The 12,771-nt window shown below is 45.6% G+C and overlaps 3 non-coding genes across 3 annotated transcripts; 2 read left to right on the top strand and 1 right to left on the bottom strand.

Annotated features, from left to right (window-relative positions):
- Window positions 1–120: 120 nt before the first annotated feature.
- Window positions 121–207, top strand: Trnastop-uca (transfer RNA opal suppressor (anticodon UCA)). Its single transcript has one exon. It is a non-coding gene; the product is annotated as a tRNA-Sec (tRNA).
- Window positions 208–1,600: 1,393 nt separating this feature from the next.
- Window positions 1,601–1,674, bottom strand: Trnan-guu (transfer RNA asparagine (anticodon GUU)). The gene has a single exon. It is a non-coding gene; the product is annotated as a tRNA-Asn (tRNA).
- A 669-nt stretch (window positions 1,675–2,343) lies between these two features.
- LOC119465419 (small nucleolar RNA U3) lies at window positions 2,344–2,556 on the top strand. The gene has a single exon (XR_005194857.1). It is a non-coding gene; the product is annotated as a small nucleolar RNA U3 (small nucleolar RNA).
- The last annotated feature ends 10,215 nt before the right edge of the window (window positions 2,557–12,771 follow it).

Below are 12,771 nucleotides of genomic sequence, written 5' to 3'. Positions count from 1 at the left end.
TTGTTTTTATGTTAAATATTTAGATTAGCTTCAAATTTTGTATTAATCGAGAGACATACTAGAACTATTGGTGCGTTTGTATATTGTGGGTATATAAGACGGATCAAATTAATGGATTTCGCCCAGACGAGCCTCGGTGGTCCGGGGTGCGGGCTTCAAACCCGTAGCTGATTGACGTCAGAGTGGTTCGATTCCACCTTCTGGGCGAAACCTTTTGCAGCTCCTCTACACTATAACTCACTTTTACTTTTTGCACTTGCGTGATCGGTTCCATATTCCATCACTTTTATGTGCGTACGTAATGCATATCAGTTCATTATGTTCACTAAGACCGTTGCTGCCCCACTATAAACGCAAACACACGTATAATTCAGGAAGTTATGATTGTATATAAACTGCGAGTAAATAAATTTTCAGTATTCAGTTGTTTCTCCTATAAACTAAGTCTGAACTACTGTGGTGTGAACAGAGGTCAGTGGTCGAGTTCATTGAGATCAGTGATCTCAATCTTTTATAGAGATCAGTGGTCTGAACCTCAGGTTTCTGTATTAAAATACAGAACAGAGATATTGACTGAGCCTAGCAAGTGCAAAAAATAATAGTGCATCACTACATATCCAGCCATTTCCTACATAGTGAAATCTGGTTCATCTCAAGCTGCTGCAAAAAGTTTTCGCCCAGAACGTGGAATTAGATATGTGTGGAACGGAAGGAAAAGGAATCGTACGATTGTTTGCAGCGATGCCCAAGTTCAGAGATATTCTCTGAATTGAATTATATGGTGCTGCTACCTGCATCCTACGGGGCCAAACGGCCGCCGCGAAGAGGATGGGATGAGGAGCAATTTTTCCTTTTATGCAACAGATGGAACCACTGGGTCGCGCGCAAAGATCCCGGATAAACTTCTGGATCGTATAACGATATTTAAATATCTTTAAAAGCTGCTATTTCGCGTGGTGCGAACTAGGTACCAGGAGCGGACAGTACGCAAATACGCTACACAGAAGACGGCGATGTGATAAAGTTGGCAAAAAGAGCGCCGGAGTATTCATGTTCTGTTATCCAACATATACATGACATTGGTCGACGTCATGTATCATGGACACGCGTGATGTTGGATATACGCCTGTGGATACGGTAGATGACGTAACACATGTCGCACACGGCTCCCGAACGAGAGTCAGCTGCGCAGCAGGACTTCGTCGAGAGCGGAAACGTACAGCTGACGCAGATCAGTCGAGTGAGGCGTGGCCTGCAGCATCGCGTTAGATTCTTATACCTGCATTTTAAGCTTGCGCAACCGCGATATGTGCTGTTGCAGACGCGTCGATGAGGGAAAAAAAAAAAAAAAAAAGAGTGCCAAATAAGAGAAAGTAGGCACAAAAAAAAGAGAGAGAGAGAGAGAGCTAGCTTTCTTCCAGTGCCACAAGCGCTAATGTTTGCCAGCATGTAGCGTACTAAGTACGCTCGTTTGAAAAAGCGCGTTGATTATAAGCAGCAAAATGCAAAATTCTGAGGCGTACCATCATGAGATGATAAAATTGCCTAGATACATATAAAAAAAAAAAAAAATAATGGGGCGAGCTACAAAAATTTCTGCCGCCCCCGGGAGGGCTCGAACCTCCAACCTTTCGGTTAACAGCCGAACGCGCTAGCCGATTGCGCCACGGAGGCAGGATGTCCATCCGCATTAAACAGGCCATGGAATTCGCGTCGTCGCATCGATGCCTGCTGCAACGATATTTTGAGGCAAGTTTGAAATATCTGTGCTTAATGCATCGAGCATCATAATAGGTGGGTAGATGTTTCGAAGAAGTGCAGTGTGCCTCCAAACGTCGTCGCTGGAATCCGGAGGGGACAAACTGCTGCGATGTACAGCTTGTGTGTGTTCGATGTCGGCCTACCCGCCAACGAAACCGAAGTTTGGGACACGACGCCCTCAGACCTCTGTGTTGGATTTTTACTTCACGCGTGAGATAAAAAAAAGGCACGAACGAAGTATCTCAACAACCTTCTGATAATGGTAGAGTTTTTGTTTACGATCGTTGTTCTCGGAGTCGTTGCTTGGACGATTTGCAACGACCGCCATCTCAAGCTCGACTTGTATAGAGCGTCAAACGCTAGAATAGATTCACCGTTTGTCTGATATTTTAAATAACTCTGAGCAGGACTCTCTTTTAGAATTAAGGACATGTGCTCCAGGTGACGTTTGGGTGTATAGTTTGGTTCTGTCTATGCAGAATTTGGTAAAAGCGTATATTTTTTTAGAGGAACAAGCTTCCAAACTTGTGCAACTTGCCTGAACAGTTTAAGTGAGGTGCTGTCGTCGAACGCTTGGAAGTCAAGATCGTGCTTCATAGGATCATTTCTATAGTACGATCGCCGAGACGCATCCGCGATCTCGGAACACACTCGACCACGATGAGGAGTCGAGGGTCTCCGCCTGAGCGCGAAGCCGGCTTCGGAACTTGGGGTTCCGACCCGGGTTCCTGCCATTGATGACCGTTCCCTCGGCCCTAGTGGTTGATGGGAGGGCGGAGACCCAGTCTGAGTGGCCGGGTCTTTAAGTGTAATGAAAGCGAGGTGTTACTGTGGGGTGTCAATGCGACCTTTATTTAGCCGCCTACACCTTAGTGCTTACATTTACGGAGTTGGCATACCACCGTAATCGTGTAAGACGAACGTCATAATGGTACATCATTACATGTTGTGGCATGTATAGGTTATGAAATAGCCTTGGTCCTCTCATGATCGTTTCGTGAAATGATAGGTCATGTGACATGCGTGTCATGGCGGTCATAAAGCAGCCGCCTAAAATCACAATGACCCAGCGAAAAAATTAACACTCAAAAACCACTGAAATGGGTTCGAAACTAAGTAAAAGAAACACTAAAGGATGATGCCAGAAGTCATGTCATTTACATGACTCAGCAAAAGAACTTTAACACTCAAAAACCAATGGAACTGGTTCTGACGTGGGTGCTAAGTGAAGGAAACACTTAAGGATGATGGTAGATATCATAGTCATGAGCATGACTCAGCAAAAATGACAATGACTCAACAATAGAAAATAAGTAAAAAACCACTGAACTGGATTCGGACGTGGGTACTAAGTGAAGGAAACAATAAAGGGTGGTGGTAGAAGCCATAGTCATGACTCAGCAAAAAAAGACTAACACTCAAAAACCACTGAAATGGGTTCTGACATGCGTACTGAGTGAAGGAAACATTAAAGTATTGTGGTAGAAGTCATAGTCATGACCATGACTCAGCAAAAAAAATATTAACACTCAAAAACCAATGGAATGGCTTCGGATGTGGTACTAAGGGAAGGAAAATGCTAAAGGTTGATGGTCGAAGTCATACTCATGAGCATGACTAAGGCTTTCGCCTTAAAGTCTCCTAGGCGTAGCTAAAGGGACTCCTGAGGACTGATGACATGAATGTCAGGACATGCATGTCATGTAGGTCATGAAACAGCCGCCTACGTCTTGTTGCTCTCATGGTCGTTTCGTTAACTTAGTAGGCTCCCCGCACACTGCTTCGCAGAACATCGATATCCACAGGGCGTGAGATCTGCCGGCTTTTTTCTTCAACTACGTAGCGTTCTTGTGGGAAATCCGCGCGGGAAGTTTTCTCTGTAGGTTCGTGCTACATACGGGTGGATGGTATTTTTATTGCGATAGAAGTTATATAGACACTCCAAGCGCATTTCTGCCGTGGAATTCGCTGCGAGATTCCGTCCAAACACAGTTAAATCGTCGCCGCGCGCTGTACATTGTATGCGCGAGCGAAAGCTTGCGAGTGTCAGCCGCAATCCGAAAGCTTGCGAGGGTCGGCCGACGATTGCGGCTGACACTCGCAAGCATTCGCTCGCACATTCAATGTACGGCGCGCGGCGACGATTTTTGAAAACTGCGATTTTCTCCTATCATGAACTTCTAACGTTTCCCATTATAAACGAACAAAAATTGTGGTGTCCGGAAACGAACCCCGTTTTGTGGCCGAACAAAATCTCCCTCTTTCCTAACGAACTAAAATTCTGTGGCAGTTGGGTTAACCATGCCGTCTGGCGTTTTTAGATTACCCGGAACTCTATAGTCCGGTTTGTCGAATCCTCTAGGCGTTGAAAGACCGAAGCTTCGCGCATGTTGCCACTCGAGAAGGCCGCTGCCGAGTGTCATGACACAAATATTATGCGGCGCAAAGATTTCCCTTGAAAAAATAACATACACAATTGCGCAACACCAATGGTAACACTGTGCGCTGTAATATGGTACTCGGAACGCCCGGAACACGGTCCGTAGTCTGTCTGTCTGAAAAACTTTATTTAAAATACACGGAGGAAGCTTGAGGTGGCCCGGAGGGGGCCACCTCTCACACTCACTAGGTGGGCTCCTCATTACAGGAGTCCATTGGCGACCGCCGCGGCTTGTGCTCGGTGGACCAGGGCCTTCTGGATCGCCAGGTCGGAGCAGCCGAGAAGGGCTGCCTCCCAGTCCTCCCGGGTGGGGTTTGGTTTCGGGGTATATGCATATGCGGAATACTAAAACTGCCCGCGTTTCCCAGGGCCAAACGGTAGTTTTATCCGCAGTTCGCTTGCTGCCTTGTATTTAGAGAGTGCTATACGGGCTTTAGTGCGGGAGAAGTTATGAAAACTCGTTAGGACGTTATGTTATGCAATTCTCTTTTATGGGTAAACAATAAAACAGAGAAGACGCTGTCGAACTCCATGACGCCGTTCATCTTTTTTTTTTTGATCGGGTAAGCTGTACGGGGACGCAGCTGCACTGGGGAACGTGAAACGTCTTGCGCGTACTACAGAGGGTGTATGGGTACTAGGGTACGCATATCACGTAACCAAATACAAAACTTGCGTTTATTCACGCATTACACAGCTTACATGCTTAACTTATGTCGCAACTATTGGGTGACCCACGGCGTGATCTTCCAATCGCGCTCGCTCGCCATTCGTAGCGGGCCCCTTTGTTTAGCACGCTCCGAGGTTACTCCGAGGTGATGGCAATGGGGACGGGATGTGCAACGCCGACTCGGCGGGTGAGGTGGCTCGGGGTTGTTGCTGGTGGACGTGGTCTCGTCGTCTGCTTCAATTGCAGTCGCAGCGCCCCCTACTGGTGGCACCCGAGCCTGCGCTACGCCGCTCGAGCCCGCAGCTGTCGTAGATGGTTGGGGCTCCTGCGCTTGCCTCAATCTCTTGCGCTTTCTATGGAGACGGACACGTTCCGCCGTGGTCAGAGGAGGTGGGCGATGATTCTTCTGTCTCGCCGCGCGAATCTTTTCACGCCATTTCTGAACCCTACGTGCATCGAACGAGGGGGCGCCATAGCCGAGCAACCATATCAAACTTCTGCAGCAAATTACGCGCTCGTAAATTCCTATAACTGCTGAGGAGCGATGGTTTGAGTTCTATGGATGATAGCTACTAGGGAAGAGTAAGCTCTCTCAAAACGCGACCACTCCCGCTCGGATCAACAAACGTGGTGCCGATATTGCCGAGCTCGCCAAGCTCGCATCTGTGACCCCTAGGGTTGCCGATAGTTTCAAAGAAAAACCGCCAAATGGATTTCAAGTGCCGCCCAGAGGTGGCTTCTCTCCTATACAGGAGACCAATTGCAAAGTTATAAGCGATATTATAGAGTTACATGCTTCCGTTATAGCAGCAGATATGGTCTTAGAAACGGCCCCCTACTGACCGAATCGAAATGGAGATCGTCTCACGAAAAAGCGAGAAAGGGGTGAAAGGGCGGGGGATGCACCACGTGCAGGAAGTGCCATTTTTGCTGTTAGCACCTGGACAGGTGCTGCCCAAGATTACAGTTAATTACCGTATATGACTCCCGCCATAAACAGTAACTCTACCCGAGGTCTTTGAGTGGCGCCCTCTCGCGTGTGACGTCATCAGGGGACTCCGCCGCCTCGCCACGCGTGTACTCGCTACGTGAAAGCATTTTGAAACTGTTGGCCGACCTGCCGTGCTCGAGTTCTTGAAATTCAAGCGAATGTTTGTTGAACAGTATATAGATTGGAATGATTGTACAGTTTTCTTTGCAACAACAGTGGTGAGCTCCCAATCACGAATTGGCAATGCCTGCCGTAAGCACTCCGACCCATTTTTATTCTTCTGTAAATTTCCTTGTCATGATCAGGGTCCCCTGTCAGTAATCGACCTAGATAAACGTACTTCTTTACAGACTCTAGAGGTACAGACTCTAGAGGCTGACTGGTGATCCTGAATTCTTGTTCCCTTGCCAGGCTATTGAACATTATCTGTGTCTTCTGCATATTAATATTCAACCCCACTCTTACACTTTCTCGGTTAAGGTCCTCAATCATTTGTTGTAATTCGTCCCCATCGTTGCTGAATAGGACAATGTCACCTGCAAACCGAAGCAGTAGCGCACCCAGGATCTCTGCAAGGGGGGGGTTAAATTTTTTTTTTGGGGGGGGAAGCAAGCACTTTGCATAATATGCAATTTCCTTGCTTTAGCCAGAGGAATCCACCCGCAAATAAAATAACTAATAATTATAATAATGACACCAAGGATGATGACGATATGTATTTCTTCAGCGTTTTACTGAAAGTAATGTAAGAATCAATGAATAAATACAAGATAGTTATGAGCGTTTTTGTTAATCAGGAAAATTCGACCTCAAGCCACCTCCTGAATTGTAATGTTGTAATGACAATGTGAACAGAGCACTGAAAGTACACGTTGGACTGGTGGGGCTGGACGCGCTGGGGGGGTTACAACACCCGTACCCCCCATCGTTCTGTCACTGCGAAGGTTACTGAGATATTCGCCGTTGATCCTCACTCCTAAGCCTTCCCAGTCTAAGAGCTTGAATACTTTTTCTAAGCATGCAGTGAATAACATTGGAGAGATTGTGTCTCCTTGCCTGACCCCTTTCTTGATAGGTAACTTTCTACTTTTCTTGTGGAGAACCAAGGTAGCTGTGGAATCCTTGCAGATATTTCACAAGAGATTCAGGTATGTCTCCTGTACTCCTTCATTACGCAATGCCTCTAGGACTGCTGGTATCTCTACTGAATGAAATGTCGTTTCATAATGTATGAAAGCCATATAGCGAGGTTTATGGTACTCCGCAGATTTCTCTATTACCTGATTGATGACATGGATATGATCCATCGTAGAATATCCCTTCCTGAAGCCGGTCTGTTCTCTTGGTTGGCTGAAGTCAAGTGTTGCCTTGATTCTATTGGAAATTATCTTGGTGAATATTTTATACAATACTGAAAGCAAGCTAATGGGTCTATAATTCTTCAATTCTTTAACGTCTCCCTTTTTATGGATGAGTATAATGTTAGCGTTCTTCCAGCTCTCTGGTACACTTGAAGTCGTGAGACATTGTGTATAAAGGGCCGCGAGCGTTTCAAGCATGATATCTCCACCATATTTGATTTGAAGTGATACATAAGCAGCTTTAAATGGTCCGGTACGTTGCAAACCAAACCTATCAGAAAGCACGAATAAATTGTGAAACCCGAAATTATGTGGCTGAGTGTCAGATCCCGGGGCCGTATTCTGAAACAATTCACTTCGGCGATAGTATCGCCTCGGCGACAATATCGCCATCAGGCGCGCGATGATTGTCTGGTTGAGCAAATATGGATGACGTCGTGCTCAACCAGCCAATAAGCTCATCGAATTTCCGCTCGTCACTACTCCGCTCTTCCAAGAGCCATTCGTCTTTGGAACGACCTTCCCAACACCATAGTTTATGAAAGTGACCAAGAAAATTTCCGGCTTCTTCTAACAACGCATTTTTCAAACAACTCTTCATAACCTTACATATTATTCTTTGTCATTGTCTTTCCCGTTATTAATGTGGAACTACGCCTTAAATACTGTTTAGTTATAGCCTAATTATGTCTCACTTGTTCTGTAATTATGTTGACTATGTTTTACTGTGTGACATTTCATGGTTGAATGAGCTGTTGTGTCCAAAGCGTTCGGTTTGTTTCCTAGGTCCTATTGTAACACTATATTACTATATTAGCACATTTCTTACCCTACATATTTTGTATATGTATTCACATATGTATTCTAACTATTGTATAAGTTTTTATTTTTTATTGTACTCTCCCCCCTTACACAATGCATCTAGGGGCCTGTAAGGTATCTTTAAATAAATAAATAAATAAATAAATAAATAAATAAATAAATAAATAAATAAATAAATAAATAATAAATAAATAAATAAAGAAATAAATTTTGCTAGAACAGCTAATCAGCACGCGCCATTGGCCAAGGCGATAGTATCGCTGAAGTGGATCGTTTCAGAATACGGCCCCAGGCTTTCTTGAAATTTCGGGCATCTTTCACTTTAAACAGAAAGTTTATACGCTCTTCGTGAGAGAAAAGAGAAGGTACGAAGAGAATGCGTTATCCGTTCATCGAACTTAGAGAGAATTGACTAATCATCGCATCGAAGCGCTATCGTCTGCATTTAAATGTGCACCACCGACCACCCATCCCCAGGTTTGCGGCGGTTACGTGTCTGCAACGTCTGATACAAGGGCGGACAAAATTAGTGGGCAAAGCAGACAAAGTTATGTAGTCTTGTGCAGCGTTGCTGACCTCCGCAAGATAATTAAACTTGATTACTCTCACAGTGACACAGCTCGCACCTGCATCTTAGTCTGCTCAGCCTAACCCTTTCTTTCCTAATTCAGCCTAATTCTTTCATTGCTCCTGCCATGGGTATAGCGGGCACATTTCGTGGGCCGGTGATGTTCGGCCAGCGATGAGAATTGGTGACATCGCGCAACAAACACAGGCGACAACCTTTGAATATATTTTCATTGTGTGAAAAAGAATGCTCAATAAACTGAAACTGAAAATACCACCGTTTTCAATATATTTTGTACTTTAGGTGGCCCATAAGTATTTCGAAAACTAAGACAAAAAATTGAGAAGTTTGGGTTTGCTGGTATTGGACCGAATATGTAGTTGGAGCACTAAACATGCGCACAAAAAGAGAGGACGTGCAAAGTCGCATGTTGACTGCTATGCCTGCATTTTTTAGAGCGATAGCTCTACTACTCCAGGTACAAACCCAGAAAAACGCCTGGTTCCGTAAATCTGACCTTCAAGCTGAGCCAAGGTCAAACCGGGACTTAGCCTGCCACTATCGGCGACTCCTGCGTATACGCCGCGTGGGCGCCCATACCTTGAAAGCGATCTGCAATGTGGACAAAGTGCGCCGAGTGCTGGTAGCGTCGTATGCGCTGTGCTTTCGACGCTTAGTTCGCGTTGAAGCGAGACGCAGCATCAAGGTCAATGCGCTCGCTGCTGCTGCCGCGCCGAGCAGCGTCTGTGTCCTTTCCCAAAGCAACCAAACCCTGATATCGCTCGACAAACTTGGTTGAACCGCGTTCAAACACAGCATATTTTTCATACAGGGCGTCCCAACTGTCATGCCCCAAGATTTAAAAATATGCAAATGCCACGAAGCTGGACAGAACCAAGGCAATGTTGTTTGCCGTCCGCTTGGAGATACTCAGATTTCTTTTTGCATTCCACCTAATTACATAATTAGTCCTAATTAAATAATCAACTTTTCAAGTTTTATAGTTAAGTAAGAAGTGTCAAGGAGAAAATTCTAGAGCAACATGAAAACGCCCGATACAGCTTTCTGTTGCTCACTACGTGCTCCATAACAGTGTTTTTCCTAGCGGGAAATAAGCCCTCGAATACACGGAATATTGCCGCGCGAATGGCCGCTCGAGGCACTTTGCGTGTATTCGCGCAAAGTGCGAACTGCGAAACATGATAGAGCGTATATATATATATATATATATATATATATATATATATATATAGTGCAACTAATCCAAGGTCAATTCACATGGTCGCTAAGGCGAGGCTGAAATACGGTTCCAAGCCAATAAACAGCGCCATCAATTATGGTCGTGCGATTGAAGCGCGACTACATCTCGCGGGGCAAAACACTAGTTGTTGAAAATTATGCATCCAATACGCCTCCAATGGAAACATTTGAAAAAAGTACAGGCAATTCCCTTAGAATACGCCAATGTGACGTCACAGGCTGCTTGCTTCCATGCACGAGTAATTATGAGTATGAAACTGTGCAGGCTTTCTCAAGTTTGCTCGTGCGACGCGTGCTGAGATATGCCGAGATTGTATTACCCTATTTAACACTGTAATGCCATCAAAACTCACTTATACGTAGCCATAAAAAGTAATGGCAATATAGGTAGTATTGAACTTATGAGATTTGATCAGCAACTTTATTTTTGAACTGCCTTTTCACTAAATATTACGTTTGAGCTATGTCTTCAGTACCAGAGAAAAACGACAGGTGGCACGCGTGCTGCGTTAGTGAAGAATAAAGAGTGGTTTTATTGCGATAGCAATTATATGGACACTCCAAGCGCATTTCTGCCGTCGCCGTGGTGTCCCGTTTTAAGTCCAACGGCGATAAAATCGTCGCCGCGCGCCGTACACTGTGTGTGCGATTGAAAGCGTACGAGGGTGAGCCGGCAATCGTGGATCAATGTAGCGCACGCGAGGGAGGAAGGCAGCCCGGAAGCGCGCGGTCTTCTCTCGCGCGAGACGCACGGGGGCAAGGCGACGGAGAGGCAGGTGCGTTCTGCCCCGTCGGCTGCTGCTCACAGCGCGGCCGCGCGGGCGCCCTATCTTGAATGCGATGCGGGCGAAGTGCGCGCCCGCGCGGGCCTCATCTTCAAAGCGATGTGCGATGGGGACAAAGTGCATGCGCCGAGTGCCGGTAGCTTCGTATGCGCTGTGCTTTCGACGTTTAGTTCGCGTCGAAGCGAGACGAGAGACAGCGCCAAGGTCAATTTGCCCGCTGCTGCTGGCGCGCTTTCTCACTCCGGCGTTTTCACAGATATATAGTTTCCGCGGTCGTTGAGCGAGATGTGTTTATGTTTACCTGTGCGCGCGTGACGCCGTGCTTGTCTATTTAGTTAGTAAGCGAATGTTTACAACTTTATACGGCCCATTAAACTACCACCCTTGCTTCGTTAAGCTCTCTACTAATTTGCTATCGCAATTGATGCTTCGCTTTTCGGGCGAAACTGCGACTTTTTTGTGAACCATTTCAATGCAATGTTGATTTTATCTTAACACCGAATTAACAGACGTGTATTGGTACTAATGACACATGGATATGCTGCTTCGTCCAAAACCTTGGTGAGCCCATTACTCTGAATTCATGCAAAACTCTCAAGGCTCACCAGTGTAATGTGTGCGGTTGTAGAATGAGGTCTATAAATATAGATGGGAGTAGTCACATGACATGCGATGTCATAGCGATGTGAGGTGAGCTGGCGCAGTAGAGTACTTGGCGCAACAAGCCTCGAACGGTAAATGTTGATAAATGTCGAGAAGTTGGCCCCGCGAAATGTAGATGGCCTTGCTGTGCCTCCACAAGCCGCCATTGCAGGACGTATGGGCTTCCATGGCACCTACGCTACCACGCGTACATTGACTAATGCTCGAGATAAACCACTTCTCATTGAAATTATTAGATTTTTTGTGATCAACCTTTTTTTCTTCATATGCAACACCAAGTATGATCTAAATGTCAAATTTGCATTTAACTGCCGCGATCGAGCAGCCGTGCAACTACACAATGCCGCTTTGAGGGTGCAAAATTTTGCGATTGAGCTGAATATTTTAATAGCTTTTCTGCAGTCAGTTTCGGTTATGCTTTCCAGGAGACGACCTGGTCGCGATGTCATGCCGCAGAAAGTAGTTGCGCGGGAGCAGGACATTGTGACGTTTCGATACTTATTCTGGTACACTGTTTCGACGCTTGCTCCGGCTCGCTCGGTCGTCTGCTGTGGTGCTACACGTAGTTAGTCTCGACGAGTAGCAGCACAGAAGAAGACCGAGCGAGCGAGTGCCAAAACATCGAGACGTAACCACGTGATGAACTTCTGCTTCATGACGTCACGACACAGTCACCCCCTAGGAAACGAAACCGAAACTGGCTGCTATGACAACATTTAGGGACACTCTGCGGCTTGCCAGAATTCTTTTTTTCTGTGTTTTTCTAGGAACTTCATTTTACGCAAGAAAAATGGAAGGCTGAAAATATTGTTTCTAATGCTCCTTTAATACTCCTTGGCGTCCACTTAACAGGTAACATTGTAAAAGCTTCAGAAACAGCTGCTTCTCAGAGTGATCCTCTAAAGTTCAGGGTAGTCTCGCAATAAATTTGAATGCATTATTAGGAAGAACATTATTGCAGGCTGCTGAGCTCGATGTCGGCTGGTTCACTCCCGGGAGGCAGCGGCGGCCGCGCTTCTATGGAGGCGATATGCAAAAACGCCCACTTACTTAGATTTAGGTACACGTTAAAGAACCCCATGTGATCAAAATTAATCCAGAGTCCCCCACTACGGGGTGCCTCGTAATCAGATCATGGTTTTGGCACCGAAAACCCGCTAATATTTTTGAGAATGTTATGAAATGAGTGTAAGATACAATTAATTGGAGTAGTAAACGATAATAAACCGAAAGTACTAGTTTGTGAGAAGTGAAGTTTCTCTAAAAGGCATTTAAACTCACAAAACCTATTTTTTTACATGCTGAGTTTGATACTTCTTAAAGCTGACTTTAGCGTGGGAAACTTGGGCTTTACTGACACGCTGCAGTGGAGTGAAGTTTCAGTCCAGGTAGCTCAGAAAACCAATTACCAAATGAGATAATTACTGTAAGCAGAGCTCATTTTAACTAA

The sequence above is a fragment of the Dermacentor silvarum genome, chromosome 9, assembly GCF_013339745.2.
Source record: "Dermacentor silvarum isolate Dsil-2018 chromosome 9, BIME_Dsil_1.4, whole genome shotgun sequence".
Taxonomy (NCBI): domain Eukaryota; kingdom Metazoa; phylum Arthropoda; class Arachnida; order Ixodida; family Ixodidae; genus Dermacentor; species Dermacentor silvarum.
This window is presented reverse-complemented; position numbering and strand designations above follow the sequence as displayed.